Source organism: Sylvia atricapilla, chromosome W (assembly GCF_009819655.1).
Source record: "Sylvia atricapilla isolate bSylAtr1 chromosome W, bSylAtr1.pri, whole genome shotgun sequence".
NCBI lineage: Eukaryota > Metazoa > Chordata > Aves > Passeriformes > Sylviidae > Sylvia > Sylvia atricapilla.
The window spans coordinates 6,692,550-6,709,945 of NC_089173.1; the positions used below are offsets into that span (position 1 = coordinate 6,692,550).

A 17,396-nucleotide genomic window follows, 5' to 3' on the forward strand; every position below is an offset into this window, starting at 1 on the left:
TAACACACTGGAAAGAGCTGGTGGGTTGTGATGGTACAGAAACCAAGAGGGAGCTGGTTAAGTTATGTACACAGTGGTGGCCACTCTATAAACTTGATGAGGGAGTGAAGTGGCCAGCAAATGGTACACTGGACTATGAGACACTATAACAGTTAATGCTTTTCCTCCGGCGGGAACAAAGGTGGTCAGAAGTGACATATGCAGATATGTTTTTCAGCCTTCGAAATCACCCTGAGTGGCAAAGGGATTGTGGAATGAAGCCTCCATCTGATCCTTTAGTACTGGCCCTTGAAAAGGACAATAAAGCTACTAAAGGGAAGCCCAAACGTTGCTGCAGCACCTGCTCTATAAATCAGAGGTGCACACATCCCGACAAGGTATACCAAGTAGAGTCTTTGGAACAGGAGACAGAAGACATACTTAAACCCCCTCCAAAAAGACAGGAAAGGGGGAGGGTGGGGGGAAATGCAGATTCAGAACCACCATTAACCCCAGCCTCCCCTGCTTCATCTCTAACTTCATCTTCCCTTGGAAGGACAGCAGCTAAGGTAGGGGTTTCTCCACCCACTCCTGAACCATACCCACCACTGCCTAGCAGTGACAGTGAGTGGGATAAACCTGAACCTCCCCCTTCAGCCCCCAAACTTCCTCCACAAGGGCCTATAGCATCCAGGACCCAAAAACAAACCACAGGGGTCATACAAGCACCTCTAAGACAAGCAATGACCTCTGATGGAGAAACAAAACTGATTAAAATTCCCTTTTCCTCAATTGATTTAGAGATCTGGGAAAAGAGTGCTAAGGGTTATCGAAGTGATCCAATAGGGGTTGCTAAGAAAATGAAGTTTATAATTAAGCAGCATTTACCTGATTGGGCAGACCTCCAATTGCTGCTTGATGCCTTAACAGAAACTGAAAAGCAATTAGTTTTGAAAGTGGCTAAAGACCTAGCCGAGGATGACTGTAGAACAACACAGGAAGATGTTAAAGATGTGTTTCCCCTTCAAGACCCGGGCTGGGATCCTAATAATGATGAGGGGTTGGGACGGTTAAAGAGATACCAGGAATTAATAGTAAAAGGGCTTGAAAGAGCAATCCCCAAAACCATAAATTGGTCAGCACTATATGCTGTCAAACAAGGCCCCTCCCAAACACCTTCTGAATTTCTAGATCACCTGCGAGACGCGATGTGCCGACACACCACCCTGGATCCTGGATCTAATGAAGGGACACAGCAATTAATAAATTTATTTTTAGGACAGTCTACAGGAGACATCAGGCGGAAACTCCAGAAGATCCGGGGTCCAGACAGCCAGAATTTAGAAGCTTTACTGGATGAAGCCTGAAGAGTTTTTAGTAACAGGGAAGAAGGATATAAACAGGGGATGAAGAAATTAGTAGCAGAAGTAAGGGAGAGAGAAAAAGAAAAACAGGGGCAAGGTACACCGAAACAGGGGCCACCCCGACTGGGAAAAGACCAGTGCGCATTCTGCAAGAAATTTGGGCACTGGAAAAACCAATGTCCAGAATTAAGAAAGGGTAACAAACACAGAAAAAGTGGTCAAAAAGGGGAAAAGGTGGTTGCTCATGTAAAAGAGGGCTGAGGAAGACCGGAGGGCCCTACCCTAGAGGACCCTCTGGTTATAGTCAAACTAGGGAAAAGAGAAGAAGAAGTAAAATTCCTAGTAGACACCGGGGCAACATTTTCAGTGTTAAATAAGGCCCTAATACCTGTAACCAATGACTATGTTATGGTAAAAGGAGCAACTGGCCAATCTGAAAGAGCTTATTTTTGTAAACCATTGAAGTATAAATTGGGGAAACAATGGGGAATTCATCGATTTTTATATATGCCTGGAGCTTCATCTGCACTTTTGGGCAGAGATCTGCTAGAGCAGCTGGAGGCAAAGATAATATTTAAGAATGGGGAAATTATTTTGGAGGTAAAAGATCAACAATATATAGAACTGTTAAGTTTAATGATGATAACCAAAGAAATTGACGTTGCAAATGAAGAAGAGAATTTCAGGAAAGTAATAGATCAGGTGTTTCCTGGAGTGTGGGCTTCTGACATACCAGGCAGGGCAAAGAATGCACTACCAGTACAAATCAAACTTAAAGAAGGAGAACAGCCAGTTAGAGTTAAACAATACCCCCTAAAGAAAGAAGATAGAGAAGGGATTAGTCCAATTATTGAAAACTTTCTGAAGATAGGACTACTGAGGGAGTGTCAGTCTGATTTCAACACTCTTATCCTGCCAGTGAAGAAGCCCGACGGCTCATACAGGCTAGTACAGGACTTAAGGGCTGTTAACAAGATAACTGAGGACTTGTATCCAGTAGTTGCTAATCCTTATACCTTGTTGAATCGTTTAACTCCTGAACTAACCTGGTTTACCGTTTTAGATTTGAAGGATGCTTTCTTTTGCCTCCCTCTCCATGAAGCCAGCCAGAAAATCTTTGCATTTGAGTGGGAGAACCCCAAAACGGGACGGAAGAACCAGCTCACATGGTGTGTGCTTCCCCAAGGGTACAAGAATTCACCCACTATATTTGGAGAGCAGCTTGCAAAGGACTTAGAGTCTTGGGTACCTCCACCAGGAGAAGGACAGTTGCTCCAGTATGTGGATGACCTCCTAATAGCCACCCAGACCCAGGAAACATGCGTGGACTGGACGGTAAGCCTCCTAAACTTTTTGGGCCTGCAGGGGTATCGAGTATCTCAAAAGAAAGCCCAAATAGTGAAGCAAACAGTAATTTACCTGGGCTATGAAGTGAGTGCTGGACAAAGAACCCTAGGGCAAGATCACAGAGGCAATATGCCAGACCCCAAAGCTTCAGACAGTGAAAGAACTGAGAACCTTTTTAGGTATGACAGGATGGTGGCGATTGTGGATTTATAATTATGGATTACTTGTTAAACCTCTGTATGCCTTGATCACGGAAGGAAGCAGAGATCCTTCAATGGACAAAAGAAGCAGCTCAAGCTTTTGACCAGCTAAAGAAGGCCCTCATGTCAGCACCAGCCTTGGGACTTCCAGATGTGAGTAGGCCATTCTTTTTGTTTTCTCATGAGAAGCAAGGGATTGCTTTAGGGATACTAGCACAAAATCTGGGTCCATATCGAAGGGTAGTTGCCTACCTCTCTAAACAGCTGAATACAGCAGCTAAGGGGTGGCCAGGGTGCCTCAGAGCCGTCGCAGCAGTGGCAGTGAACATCCAAGAGGCACGCAAGTTCACCCTGGGTCAGAAGATGTGCTAGTGTCTCACACAGTGTCTACAGTCCTGGAAACGAAAGAGGGGGCACTGGCTCTCCCCACAGAGATTCCTGAAGTACCAAGCTATACTGGTGGAACAAGATGATGTTGAGATTGTGGTAACTAACATTGTGAACCCAGCTTCCTTCCTCAGTGGCAGTATGGAAGAACCAGTGATCCATGATAGCCTGGAGACTGTTGAAGCCACCTTCTCCAGTCGCCTGGATCTGAAAGATACCCCGCTTGAAAATGACTGATGGGAGCAGCTATGTCATCAGTGGAAAGAGACATGCTGGGTATGCAGTTACCACAAGCAGAAAGGTAATAGAGTCCAAACCATTACCAACAAATACCTCTGCACAGAAGGCTGAGATAATTGCCTTAATTCGAGCTCTGGAGCTGGCAAAAAGGAAAAAGAATTAACATCTATACGGACTCAAGGTATGCATTTGGAGTAGTTCATGCACATGGAGCCATTTGGAAAAAGAGAGGACTGTTAAACTCACAAGGGAAGAACATTAAACACGCACAAGAAATATTGAGACTGTTAGATGCAGTGCAACTGCCTGAAAAGGTAGCCATCATGTACATCAAGGCACACCAGAAAGTGAGCTCGGAGTTGGAAGAGGGGAACATGCTGGCGGATAGAGAGGCAAAAGAAGCAGCAAAAAGTAAGATAACTGATGATTTCTATTGAAGGTAAGCCAATATACAACAAAAAGGATAAGAGACTTATTAAGGCAGAAAAGGCAAGTTATAATCAGGAGGGATGGGCTGTGACAAAAGAAGGAAAACTTGTAGTACCCTCCTATTTGTTGTGGTCATTAGTACAGAGGGAACATAAGAAAACACACTGGGGACAAGTAACTTGTCAGTGTAGTCTTTGCCTCCGAACTAATCCCAAAAACACCCCAAGGCCTAAAGTGGGAAAAATTGGGAAAGGCTGTGGACCTGGGCAACAATGGCAAATTGACTTTACAGAGCTGCCCAGGAGGGGAGGATATCGTTACCTATTGGTGTTAACTGATACTTTTTCAGGATGGCCAGAAGCCTTTCCTGCCAAAACAGCTAAGGCCCGAGAGGTAACCAAAGCACTGTTGCAAGAAATAATACCTCGTTTTGGAGTTCCAGCCACCATATCCTCAGATAGAGGACCACACTTTATTTCAAAAATTGTACAGCAAATAAGCAACCATCTGGGAATAGACTGGGAACTACATACCCCATATCACCCTCAATCTAGTGGCCAAGTGGAAAAAATGAACCACTTGATTAAACAACAAATAGTGAGACTGGGGCAAGAAGCAAATTTGCCCTGGCCCCAGGCTCTCCCATTGACATTATTGTGAATTCGGACAAAACCAAGGGCAAAAGAGAAAGTGAGCCCTTTTGAAATATTATATGGAAGGTCGTATGCAGTTCAAGAAGGAACAACACCCATGCAAGTAGGGGAAGAAACCCTACATAGATATATGGTGGCACTAAATAGACAACTCAGAGAAATTGAGAAACATGTGGCTGGAGCTCAAAACAGGGAATTAGATGGGCCAGTACATGATATACAACCTGGAGATTATGTATATGTTAAGTCTTTTGCAGAAAAGACCTTGGAACCACAGTGGGAAGGACCATTCCAGGTGCTTCTTACTACCTTCACTGCAATCAAGGTCAAGGAACAGAAGGCCTGGATCCATCACTCCCGAGTGAAGAAAGCCCCAGAAGGAATCTAGAAAATCACACCAGGCGATAATGAACTGAAGCTGAAGCTCACTCAGAATCACGAATAGATGTATTGACAGTATGGACATTATGTGGAAAGTTGTAATTATTGCAGTAATTCCCTTAACCATAATGAGAGTCAATGCAGTACCTCGCAGGTACAATGTGACCGAGATAAATAGGTGTCAAAGGAGAGCTTATGATGCTTACTCTCGTAAGGCTCTAAATAAGATGCTAAAAGTCACGAATGCAAGCTTGTGGGAAGGAAGAAATGTTTGGGGATGTAAATATGCATTCGTACAGGATGGGTTCCACGAGGCTTACCACCCACCCATGAGATCCATCCGCATTAGTCCTGAATGTTGTGACAAATGCTTGAGTAAATGTCCACAGTTTAGGCTCAAAATAGAGGGGTGTGCAATAAGAGGGTATGACATTGACTTTAACATCACTCAAGTATGTACTGAGCTCCATAAGGACCAGACCAAGATTACTCCACCAGTGCCAAAAAAGGCTGTGATCAACCAGGTGCCAGCTATCCCAGAAGTAGAGGAACAGATAACTCCTGTCATTACCAAAATTGGGCCATATGCTATTAAAAAGACAGGAGTTCAGAAACTGATAATTAAAACGAATAGAGATGGGAGTACAGGTAAATGCCTCTCATGTTAGGTCAGAACGTGCTCCATTTTTCAAGAACTCCTTTACAGACTGGACTACTTGGCTCCAAAAAAAGTATGCCTCCTGATGTTAGAAGTAAGAGGGATACTACAGGGTTGCTAGGAACAGGATTAGGAGTACTAAATACCATAGATTCAGAAGTACTGATGAATAAGATAGCCTACTGAGGTAGGGAATGATTTAGTCTAACTACAACAACCTTTACAATCCTCTCTACTCTCACTGAGTAACAATCATTGGAAACTGACCCAAATAATACGAGAATGGGAAAACACAGAAGAGCGAGATCACGAGGTAATAATTAATGCACTGGGTACAGCTAGTGAAAACATTTCGCTGGCTCTAGGATGTACTCAGGCACAACTGTGTATGCAATCAGTGGCCGCTGCGGTTATCAGAGAAGGTGGAAAGGGAACATTCCCTGCTGAAATTCGCAAAATTGTTTGGGATAATGCTTCTGATATGGAGAAGGAGCTTCAGTCTTGGTGGGTGTTGGTCTATTTCACCTATAACCCTGTGACTAGTATAGTGACAGCCTTTGTTTTAACCATACATGATGCCTCAGTGGACCTGATACATGCAATAGTCCCCTTAGGATTAAACCATGAGGGAACTGTATTGTACCCTTATGAGCACAGGATGTGGGCACGAGAAATTGAAGGAAAATGGCAAACCGTTAATCTAGAGCCCTGCACTGCGAGGAGACAACTAGGATACATATGTGAGGGGACATTAGAAGGTGTCAAAGACACTTGCTTAGATACAGATCAAAATATTTGTCACTTTGAAACGCATCCAGGCGAACAGAAAACTTCACTGGTGTATACAGGACAAGGTTGTGTCTGTCTAAGGACAGCGTGCCCCATCATAAGAATAGACAGCCAAATTGTAAGGGAGACCCAATTCAATTTGTGTGTTTGCAATTTTGTCAGAATTAAGGGATGTGATTTTTCCTATCGAGCACCTGTAATATCACAACAATATATAAAGACTAACCTAACCACTGTACAGAAGATACTGCCTGTACCCATAGGGATGAATTTGACTCTAGTGACTCAATTGAGGAAACACCCCGAACTGAGAGAGATCTTAAAGGGAATTAGAGAAGGGGGCAAAAAGACATTAATCACAATTCACCATGATACAGAGACCATCAAAGGAGTTTTTAAAAGGTTTGAAGAACATTTGTCTCATCATTGGTGGGATGTTCTTTTTGGGTGGTCTCCAACAGCAACTGGTATACTAAACACCTTAGTCCACCCCATAGTTTTGTTGCTTATTTTAGTTAGTATAAGTTTAATTTTATCTGTTGCAATACTTGTTTGGAACTGGAGGATGCTATGACGAGTAGCAGCCTTAACCTCACTATCAAAAGCATATGGCTTAGTCTTGAGAGACACCAGCTGTGCGGCTTGGATAGATGAAGAAGACTCTCTATACTGAGTAAAGGAATTTACTGTAAAGAAGAAGTGGGGAATGAGATATTAATTTTGAAGAATTCAGGACTTTAGTTAAACTAAGTATTGCTGACATAGACTTCCCTTTACTAACTAGACATTGTTGAGGTAAACTTCCCTTTTTTTAACATAAGCCGGATTTAAGGAACCGATAAATCAGGAGACCTGTCAACTTAATCAATAGACTCCAAGAACACAATGTGATCATAAATCAGATAGTCTTGAGAAAACAGGATCCTGGTGTCACCAACACTAAAAGGTTAAAAAGTCAAAGTGAGGAAGGCCCATCTTACTTCATCATTTTGAGACCCCACCCCATAAGAAGGACCACCGACCCATTTCAAAGAACAAACTACGCATGCTTAATTGCTTTTTGGCTAATTACCATACGAAGCGGGGAATGGGATGGACCAGAGTCATGAATATGCATTTGTGTTTTGGTTATTCAATACTCCTGTACATAAAAAAAACCCTGTGATCATCTGTAAATCGCACATGTGTTTGGGAGCTATCCTGCACGCTGCCCGGCGTCGTAATAAACATACACTTTCTAACTTCAAACTGTTAGAGAGTCTTTGCCTGTCATAGTTGGATATCAGTATTAGATCAATATCCATATTTTTTTAACAAATCACCAGCACTGCTAAATTACTGACGGAAGGGACTCTATTGTCATCTGGAAGGGACTCACCACACCCCTCTAGTCCAAATGCCCAGCAAATGCCAAATGCTCCATTGGTTGGAGGTGTTTTCCCTTGGCCCAGAGATCCAAGTTCAGGTTCCCAACCAGTGTGAGGGAAGAAAGGCTGTGGGCACCTTCCCTCCCTTCCCTCCTCACAGAGCTGGCAGCTCTCCTGCCTCTCTTATCTTTCACTGAGCAGAGCACTGAATGTTTTTTGAAGAGCTGCATCTGGAGGCCTGTGTGTAAATAATAAATGCAGGGCCAGTGAGGAGGCAAAGCATGAGGTAGAGTCGTGCCCTAATGTCAGAACGGGGGCTCAGCTCTTGAGGGTTCTCTAAGCAGAGCACAAATCAAGAGGGCGACACAAACTGCTGGAGTGGCTCCATCGTTCACCTCTCCCAGAGCTCAGCGCTGAGTTCTGGAATCCCACTGCAGCCCCTCATGCCCAGAATCCCTCTGCTCCTCCCAAAGTCTTGGGCATCCATACACAGCTCCTGATTTGTGACCGTGGCTCTGGTGCAGAAGAGCCTTTGTTTTCCTGGTGTCACTTCCAGAAGATGAGTCTTCTTTTATATCATGACTGTAAAGATATCGTTCTTTTTTAATGCAATAAACTAATAAAAGCTGACAATAGCATCTGTTCCCAGGGTTTAATCTGCATATAGATCAGGAATGTGATGATTCCAGAAGGAGGAAACAAGAGTTTGATGAAAGAAATAAGATGGAAAAAATACCATCTGGAAAATAAAGGAAAAAAGCTGAGGCTATGACAGTAATGGGAGATTTAAAACATGAAAGGGTCTAAATCAGCTCGATCTGGGATTGTACCTGGGCTTCCTGCCTGCCATGGGACACAAAGAGTTGACTCATGCTGCTGGCAGGGGAGTCCCAGCCTGGGCAGTGCCGACCCTGCCTGCTCTGGCCTCTGCTCCAGGGAGGGAGGGGAGCACAGGCTGGGTTGCACTGGCTCCAGCCTTGGGGCTTTTCTCCAGCTGAGCAGCAAGTTTAGGGTATGATGTGATGTCTGACAGCCTGTCTGGAACACAGGGTGGGGACACCAGGGGATGGCTGGATCCAGTGGTGCCATGAGGGATGGAGGAGCAGTGGGCAGAGGTAGGAGAGCTCCGCAGCACAGAATGGCCCATGAGATGTGGAACAGCTTTTTATCTCAGCACCTACAGCTCAGATGGTCCCCACACCAAGCAATCTTGTGAGATGGATTCGTACTTTCATCCCAGAATGGTTTGGAACCCTAGAAAAGCAGGGTAGGAATTTTCCCAGTGTGGTAAATGTAATGTATAAATTCGTATATCAAAGATTTGGTTTATTCAAATCTACTCCACGGCATCTCTGAGATTCCAAGACCTGTGGTGCAAGCCGCGAAAACAAAATTTGCAGCAGAAATGACATAGCCGGACTGGAGATGGCCCATTCATCAAGGATGGGCCTCCACTTCACAGCTGCTTGTCATCTGATATCAGTCTTCATAGAGGATCCCGGAGGATGACCAAATCAGCACCCCAAAGACAAGATCCGGGAAGACTATCAACGTCTGTTGATACTTACAGGAACCCCTTTCAGACCTCGCTTGGAAGTAAAGAGATACATGAATATTTGCACTTTCAATGGACTTAGCCTCAGGGCAAATAAACTGTGCAAAAACTGTATGCTGAGACCCAGTGGTGTGTGGTTGAGGTTGGATGGTACCATTGTTACTGTCACTCTGCCCACCCAACATTCGATTGATGTTGTCCAATTTTATTGTGGCTTTTAAATTGTTTTTTAATTGTTTTTTAAATTGTTTTTTAATTTGTTAAATAAATTCTGTTATTTTTAATTGACTTCTTCTCATTTATAGCACCAGGAAGCATTTTCTGCCAATCCTGAGAATGTGCATGGTGCCCTACAGGAATGCCAGGCTGGTGGAACTTGCTGAACCATTGTCCATCAGACACCTTGGACTCCCAGGAGGGTTCAGTGGGACGTTCCATGGGACACTGGGAAGGACACATTGCTGCAACTGGTAGGTCCTATGGGAATATCTGGGAATGGTGGCACACTTTAGCCAGACCTCAAAGACACTGGGAAGCCTTGCAGTGAGACAGATGAGCTGGCCCATACAGAGAGAGCCAAGTCTCTCTTTATAAAAGCCATCACAGAGCTTTAAATCCATTTCCACATCCTGTGCTGTGCAGGACGAAGCCCCCAGCAGATCCTCCCAGCCTGGAGTCTGAGACCAATCTTTGATATGAGACCTGGACGCCCTCCAGGGCAGCAGGCAGCAGTGGGACTGCTGGACTCTGGCTTGGCAGAGCAGTTTGTGGTGATTAATTACCCCCCTCTCCAGGAAGTCCTTCCCGAAGGGCCCTGACCTCCTTCTGCTCCTTTTGTCCTGCTCTCCCCAGGAAGCTCCTGCCTGGAAAAAGGCTCTTTTTAAACCAGTATTTCCAAAAGGTGACAATGCTCTGCACCAGTCACAGCCCTCAGTAATCCCCTGTGGTGGGGGGCAGGAAGGTTTGGCGAGGTGGAGGGACACACAGGGAGGGTGGAGGTGGCTGGGAGGGGCTGGGATGGAGCAGTCTAGGAAGGAAAAAGCCAGTATCTCTGTGCCAGCCAGGCCTGCATCCCTGTCCTGGGGAACTGTCAGAGCCTTGCTGCCCACCTCAGCTCCTCTCCTACCATCAGCAAGGTGTCCCTGAGGCCGGTGACATCACAGCATGCAGAGGAAATGACCTCAAGGGGAGGGCAGCAGGAGCTCAGTGCCAGGTGATGGCTGCAGAAGCATCCCGGCCATTCTCATGCAAATGGAGGAGGCAGGAGCGAGGAGAGGGAGCCCAGAGAAATCTGATGTGTTGGCAGAATTGTTTCTATAGAGAATATTTTTCAAAGACTTCAATAAGACAAGAGCAGCGTTTGCAAAGGGAGTGCGAACAAAGAAAACACAGCTGCATCTTGGTGCTGAAAGGAAGAGCTGGGGAGCGGCTGCGATCAGCTGGGTGGGGGGCGACAATCGGGACAGCGGGGCAGAGAATGGGCGCATTTTTCTGCAAATATTTGACACTTTGGATGAGTTTGCTTTAGTGCTTCTTCCCCCTTGTGCTCTCCCACTGCACAAACATTAGTACTATCAACTTTTACTGGCAGGAGAGCTCTCAGTGAGAGATATCCGCAGCTGATTCATTGAGGGTTAGCAGGAAACAGAATTTTGAAGGGAAATTTGCATTGTAAATGCTTTGCACGTTCGGCTAATCAAGGTGAACATCAACGCCATGAGACTTCCATGGCCAATTACAGTACAGCTCAAATATTGGCAATGGAGCCAAGGGCGAGACATTCTCCAAGAGACGTTCCCAGGAGATGGGAGCTGTGGCTGGGGCATGTTCGGGGGCTCGGGGAGAAGCTGTATCTGGCTGTCAGGGTGTGCACTGCAAGGAGAACACGGAGAGCTTCCACGTGTGGGAGCTGGGAGACAGAGCTCATCCATGTCCTGCGAGCAAAGATCTCATGGCCAAGGTTTTGGGAATGCTGACAGCCGAACTGAAGAACTGCTGACTGGAGACGAGGCAAGAATTTTCAGAGCAGCTTCCAGCAGTTCCAGGCTCTGTCCAGAACCCTTTTGATCCTGAACTTGCTCTGAAACCATGGCACAGGAGTTCTCCCGTGGTGTTCACACCCTACGGTGATTTTCGCTGGATTTGCAGACCCCAGGAATTGTTCCTGCCTTTCCCAGCTCAGGATTTTCATTTCTCATTCTGGCCCAAGCCTGGAGGAACAAAGAGGCCTGGGAGAAGAATATTAAACAGAATCTACAGCCTTGAAAACTGTCTTCGAACAGCAGCTTGTGACCTGTGCCACGGCTCCAAAGTGAAGGCATGAGCAGGAAGTTTTGAGTCTGACTGTAACTTTATGTAATTTTTCCTTTGCTTTCTGCCTTGAATCACCAGGCAGGGAAAATCCTGCAATATTTCCATGTGGTATTTCTAGGGTAACATCCAGGTTACCCCACATAGTGCCTCAGTGCATGAGGGGCATGTGGGGACAGCCAGGTGTGAACCAGGTGTGCAGCTCCTCTGTTCTCCTAAATCTGGCTTAAATCTGCTTTTCCACTCCTTTGTCTTCCTTTGTCTTCTTTATTTGCCCCAAATTTTCCTTCTTTGGAGCTATTTCAGACTGAGTTCCAAGGGGTCAGTACCATTTTTTTCAATTAACCTTCATATCAAAGAGATTGCACCATGTTCAGCAAGTGTTTTTGGAATAAATGCTAAAAACCCCCACACTATCCTGATTTTCCTTTCTTTGCTGTTATGCCTGGGGACATCAACACCTGCCCATCACAGCACTTTCATTCCTGGAAAAGCTCCATCTCTAACATACTCTACTTTTTAATTTTATTTTTTTTAATTTTAATGTTATTGTGCAGCCACTTGTGTTTTCCTGACTCCTTGTTCTGATTTCTTCCATGTATTTTCTGTTTCTGCCTTCCCACCCAATGGCAGCAGACGCCTGTGCTTGGGAGATCCTTGATTCAATTCCTCTCCCTGACTGAGAGCATCACACTCACTTGGAAGCTGCAGCAGAAATTCAGGTGGAAGCTGTGGAGTGGCTTCTTCTCCAAGAAAATTCAGTGCTGTGGTGTTTCATTCACATGCAGAAGTGCAAAGTCCACTCCTCAGGTTCCTCTAGGATGGGGAAGAGCCATGGGATCTGTGGCAGGAGGGAGGCAGCTGAATATGAATCTGATATCGGAGAGGGGTGATGGAAGTGGTGGATCATGGAATGGTTTGGGCTGGAAGGGACTTCAAAGCCCACCCAGTCCTGCCCCCTACCACAGGCAGGGACACCTTCCACTATCCCAGATGACTCCAAGCCCCATCCAACCCGGCCTTAGACACTTCCAGGGATGGGGCAGCCACAGCTTCTCTGGGCAACCTATGCCAGAGGCTCCCCAACCTCACAGGGAAGGATTCCTTCCCAATCTCTCATCTAAATCTACTCTTTCTCTTCCAGTTTAAAGCCATTTCTCCATCCTGGATCCATTCCAGGATGTCCAGAAACAAGTCCCAGAAACCATTCATTGCTGCAAGGACTCCTTTATTTTAGTTTTATTTTTAAAGAAAACTGGAAAAAAGAGAAGCTGCTGAGTACTTTAGGAAACCTGGCCTCATCTCCAAACCTGGAATAACCAGGTTTAGTTCCCAACCTTGGGGATGGAGCACTGGGCATCCCAACACTGACCTAAAGGATCAGCTGAGATGGACCTTGGTTCCTTTCTTTTTGTTATGGAGGCTGTCAAGAGGCAGTGGTGGCTTATTCCAGCTGGTGGATGGGGTCCACCGCTTGGGACCCAGAGAGCCAAAGCCACCCCAAAGGATGTTTCGCTAGAAACAGCTCCTTGGGGGGTCAGGGCGCTCTTCAGCTGGTAGAGGGGCTTTTCAGTAGCAGGCAGAGCAGTGATTTTTCAGCTCAGTGATTTTAGCTTTCAGTAATTTCAGCTCAGTGCTCTCAGCTCATGCCCTTATGAGTTAGCCCCTCTTTTAGCCGGCCGTAGTGAAAAAGAGAAAGGTCTCGTATGGAATTTCCGCAAGTAGTACTTTATTGTAATGGTACCAGCGAAAGGGATCCAGGGACAAAGAACCTCTGCCGACCAGAGGAAACCCAGGGGTTTTTATGGGACAGCAGGGTGGGAGGAAAAGGGTACAAAACCAATCAATTGTAACAAATCTACATAAAATTCCGAAGAGGCTTATGAGTCTCCGGACAGGTCGCCGTAGCTAAGAGGTTTGTCTTTGTCTTAGGGGCTCTGAGTGAAGTTGCAAAATTCTTCCTTAACTCCTCAACTTAACTCCCTCCAAGGTAAAGCAGCTGGGGCTCCGCCCACCCCCACCCCCCCCCAACGGCTTTGCCATGGAGATCCTGCTGTGACAGGAAAGCAAGGGAGCATTCCTAAAAATGTTATCCCTGTATCCCTGCATGCAGATCCCACACATGCAAAATGATTTCAGATGGAAAATCCCATAGTTATGTTTTGCTTCCTTCACCTTTCTGCAGCAGAGGAAGACACAGCTCCCAGAAGTGAGCCAGGAGCACCAGGAAGTGTCTGCCTTACCCTTGGGTGACTCAGGGGGTGACCCACGGATGGGGCTCAGCTGGGAGGGGGCTCCTGCACAGACCCTCCCATCCCACCACCACACAAGAGCCCTTTTTCAAGAGTTTATGCACCTGAAGCATCCTATAGGGGCCAAACAGCCCTAATTACACTTTTTCAAAGGCCTGTGGGCTCTGGGCAATTTACTGGGGCAAAACTTGGGGAATTTTTAATTAAAAGTTTCAAAACATTTGGCCAGTTGGGTCAAAGGAATTCTCTGTTGCTCTGACCCATCATCTGCTTGGAAATTGTTGAGCTGGGCATGTTTTCCCCCTGTTTAATTAAAACTGAATTAAAACACAGTTTATTTGGGATAATGGCTGTAAAAGCCATTTGCATTTTCTATGGATTCTGGCTGTCCAATGGACCATGCAGAGGGAGCCTGATTTGGGGGGAGATTGGTTTGGGGCAGTCTGGTTTGGGAAGCCAGATCTGGGGGGGCCAGGGGCAGCTCCAGAGCAGCAGAGCAGTGGGAGAGATGCCAGTGTCCCCATCTGGTCCTGTTACCAAAATATCAGAAAATCATATAGCAGTAGTTATGCTAAGGCTTCTTGGCTAGCATTAGGGCACTAGGCCTTGGGAAAGTAGCCTGGGAAGGTGCTGGGTCTGTGGAAACAATAATCAAAGGGATTAGCAAAGCATGAAGAACATGCTGAAAGGGAAAACCGTCTTAAAGATAAAGTTTGAAATATTACTAGGAGGGGGTCTAGTGACGGGGGAAGGTAAATTTTGGTAATTAACCTATAGTTTTAAATAAGACAAGCATGTAGAATTTATTACTTTAGAAGTCTGTTACCTAGTAGATGAACGTCATTGCTTTATCAAAATTTTTTTCTGTTTGTAATCTTTGTAAAAAGGTATAAAAACCTGAGTCTTGATGAGGGTCTTTGGGAATCCTGATTTGGGACGTTGGTCCCCAGGTCCCCGGGCCCCGAATAAAGCACGACATAAACTGACTCCTTGTTAGTTTGTGTTTTAACTTCGTTCCGGGCAACAGTTTTCTGGCGACCGCGGCAGGACTCCGAAGGCTGCTGGGGCGGTTCGCGAGCTGATCAACTCCACGCCGGCACCAGGTGATTTCTGGGGAGACATCAACCCGTGCCCGACCCCGCGCCTGACGGACGACTGTGAGGTAAGCCCGACAAGTGCTTTATTCCTCTGATAAGGGTGTTGCCCTATAAGACGGGAGAGTAATTCCCGCAGGGCTGGGTAAAAAAATACGTCTGTGGTTGTGGTAAAAGCCTAGGCGCTGGCCGTAAGACACGGCAAGGAAGCTGTGCAGGACCAGCACTTGCCGCTCGTAGTGACGAGAAAAGGCAAGAATTGGTGGAATTGGTGGAATAATCAAGTTGTGTGAGTGAGATAATAAAATTGTGAGTGAGTGTTTGTTGATTAAGTGTGTCATGATGCCGTTTAAAAACTTCAAAGCTTTGGCGTCCGTAGGTATGGAGATCCCCGATGATTCTCCGCTTGGATGCTTGCTGAAAAATTGGAAAGTGGGTAATTTTGGGCAAGAACTGTGCAAAAAGAAATTAATGGACTATTGTAATTATGTTTGGCCACAATATTAGACTGGGGGAATGCAATGGCCCCGGAATAGTACTTTGAATTCTGATATTATTACTCCTTTGATGCACTTTTTGCGGAATAATGAGAAATGGGATGAGATACCGTATTTGGATTTGTTTTATTATTTGCAAGGAAAGCCGGAGTGGCAGAAAGAGTGTGGTTTGTTGGCGTTGAACGTTACTGCAGATGACAAATGTTTAGGTTGTAAAAGCAGGGAAAATTGTAAGTGCTGTTCTGTCACATTCAAAGAACCTGAGGAGGATGTTTCAATGCTGGTAGCACCCAGTGCTCCTCCTCTGGAATCTTCAGACGAGGGAGATTCAGAGGAAGAGGACGGTAGAGAGAAAATGAGGGAAAAGGAAAAGCCTAGAACTCCTTTATCAGAAAGGACCAGGAGAGGTCGGGTATGAGGGAAAGGGGGGAGGATGGTACAACCCTCTTTGATGGCTCCTTTGCGAGAAGCGGTAGGACCGCAGGGGGACAGGATAATGGTAAAAGTGCCCTTTTCCCCGAATGATTTAATGATTTGGAAACAATCAGATGGTTCATATCGCGAGGACCCGGATCGGGTTGCACGAGTGGTAAAAATGGTTATAAAGACTCAAAACCCTGACTGGAATGATTTGCAGGTATTGTTAGATACAGTTATGGACTCCACCGAGAAAGAAATGGTATTTAGAGTAATGTCTGAAAAGGCTCGGGAAATGCTAAGATTGCGAGTAGCAGATGGCACTTTAAATGATTTAGTGCACAGGGAGGATCCGGAGTGGGATCCCAATTCGACCAGAGGATACCAGAGGTTGAAGGCTTACCAGGAATTATTGATTGAAGGGGTACGGGCGGGGATCCCGAAAACATTAAATTGGTCAAAGCTGTATTCGGTGCGGCAGGAAAAGAACGAGTCCCCATCGGCTTTCCTGGAACGGTTGAAAGAGGTTGCTAGGCGATCTACTAATTTAGAAGTAGAGGAGGAATCAGGGAAGTTACAGCTGGCATTGATATTCATAGGACAGTCACAGGAGGATATAAGGAAGAAATTACAAAAGTTGGAAGGGGAAGAAACTCGGAATTTGGAGAAATTGTTGGAAGTGGCGTGGAAGGTGTATAATAATCGTGAAAAGGAAACTGCTAAAAGACAGCAAGCTAGCATGTTGGCTGTGTTGCAGCAAGCTGCTGAAGGAACTTTCCGAGGGAGAGGAAGAGGCCGCGGTAGGGGCAGAAGAGGAATGGGTATGGTGGCAAATGGTGGGAGAGGGGGATTTGGAATGGCAGGGCAGACTGGGGGACGATCGAGACTGGGATTTGACCAGTGTGCCCTATGCAAAAATCGAGGACATTGGAAGAATGAATGCCCCCTTAATGGAGGTATGGGAGATAACGGGGTAGTGTCCATGGGGAGTCCGGGCCAACTGAGTGACAGGAGTCCTTTCCAAAGAAGACCGCAAGGTGTCGCTCAAGCCTTTATGATGGGAAGCTATCAGAACCAAAGCTGACTAGACCAAGATTTAAAGGTGATTCTGGAAATAGAGGGGGAACCACTGGAATTTCGGGTAGATACGGGAGCCACGTACTCAGCTATAAACACACAGGTCGGGCCATTAAGTGATTCTAAAATCCAAGTGTTTGGGGTAACAGGTCAAATAGAAGAACGACCATTTTTGCAACCTGTGGACATTAAATTTGGGGGGAAAGAATTTGACCACCAGTTTTTGTATATGCCCAATAGCCCTGAATCTTTATTAGGAAGGGACTTGCTGTCTGTGTTGCAAGCAAAAATAACATTTGAAAAAGGAAGGGCGAAATTAGAAATACCAGAAGAAAACATATCTAAATTGTTTTTGGTTAGGGAAGTGGAGTCAGTAGAAGTCCCCAAAGAAATAGAGTTG

At 45.8% G+C, this 17,396-nt stretch overlaps 1 long non-coding RNA gene across 1 annotated transcript in view; it reads left to right on the forward strand.

The window, feature by feature from the left end:
• Positions 1–17,396, forward strand: part of LOC136373233 (uncharacterized) — a 105,541-nt gene that overhangs the window by 56,235 nt on the left and 31,910 nt on the right. The window lies entirely within an intron of this gene.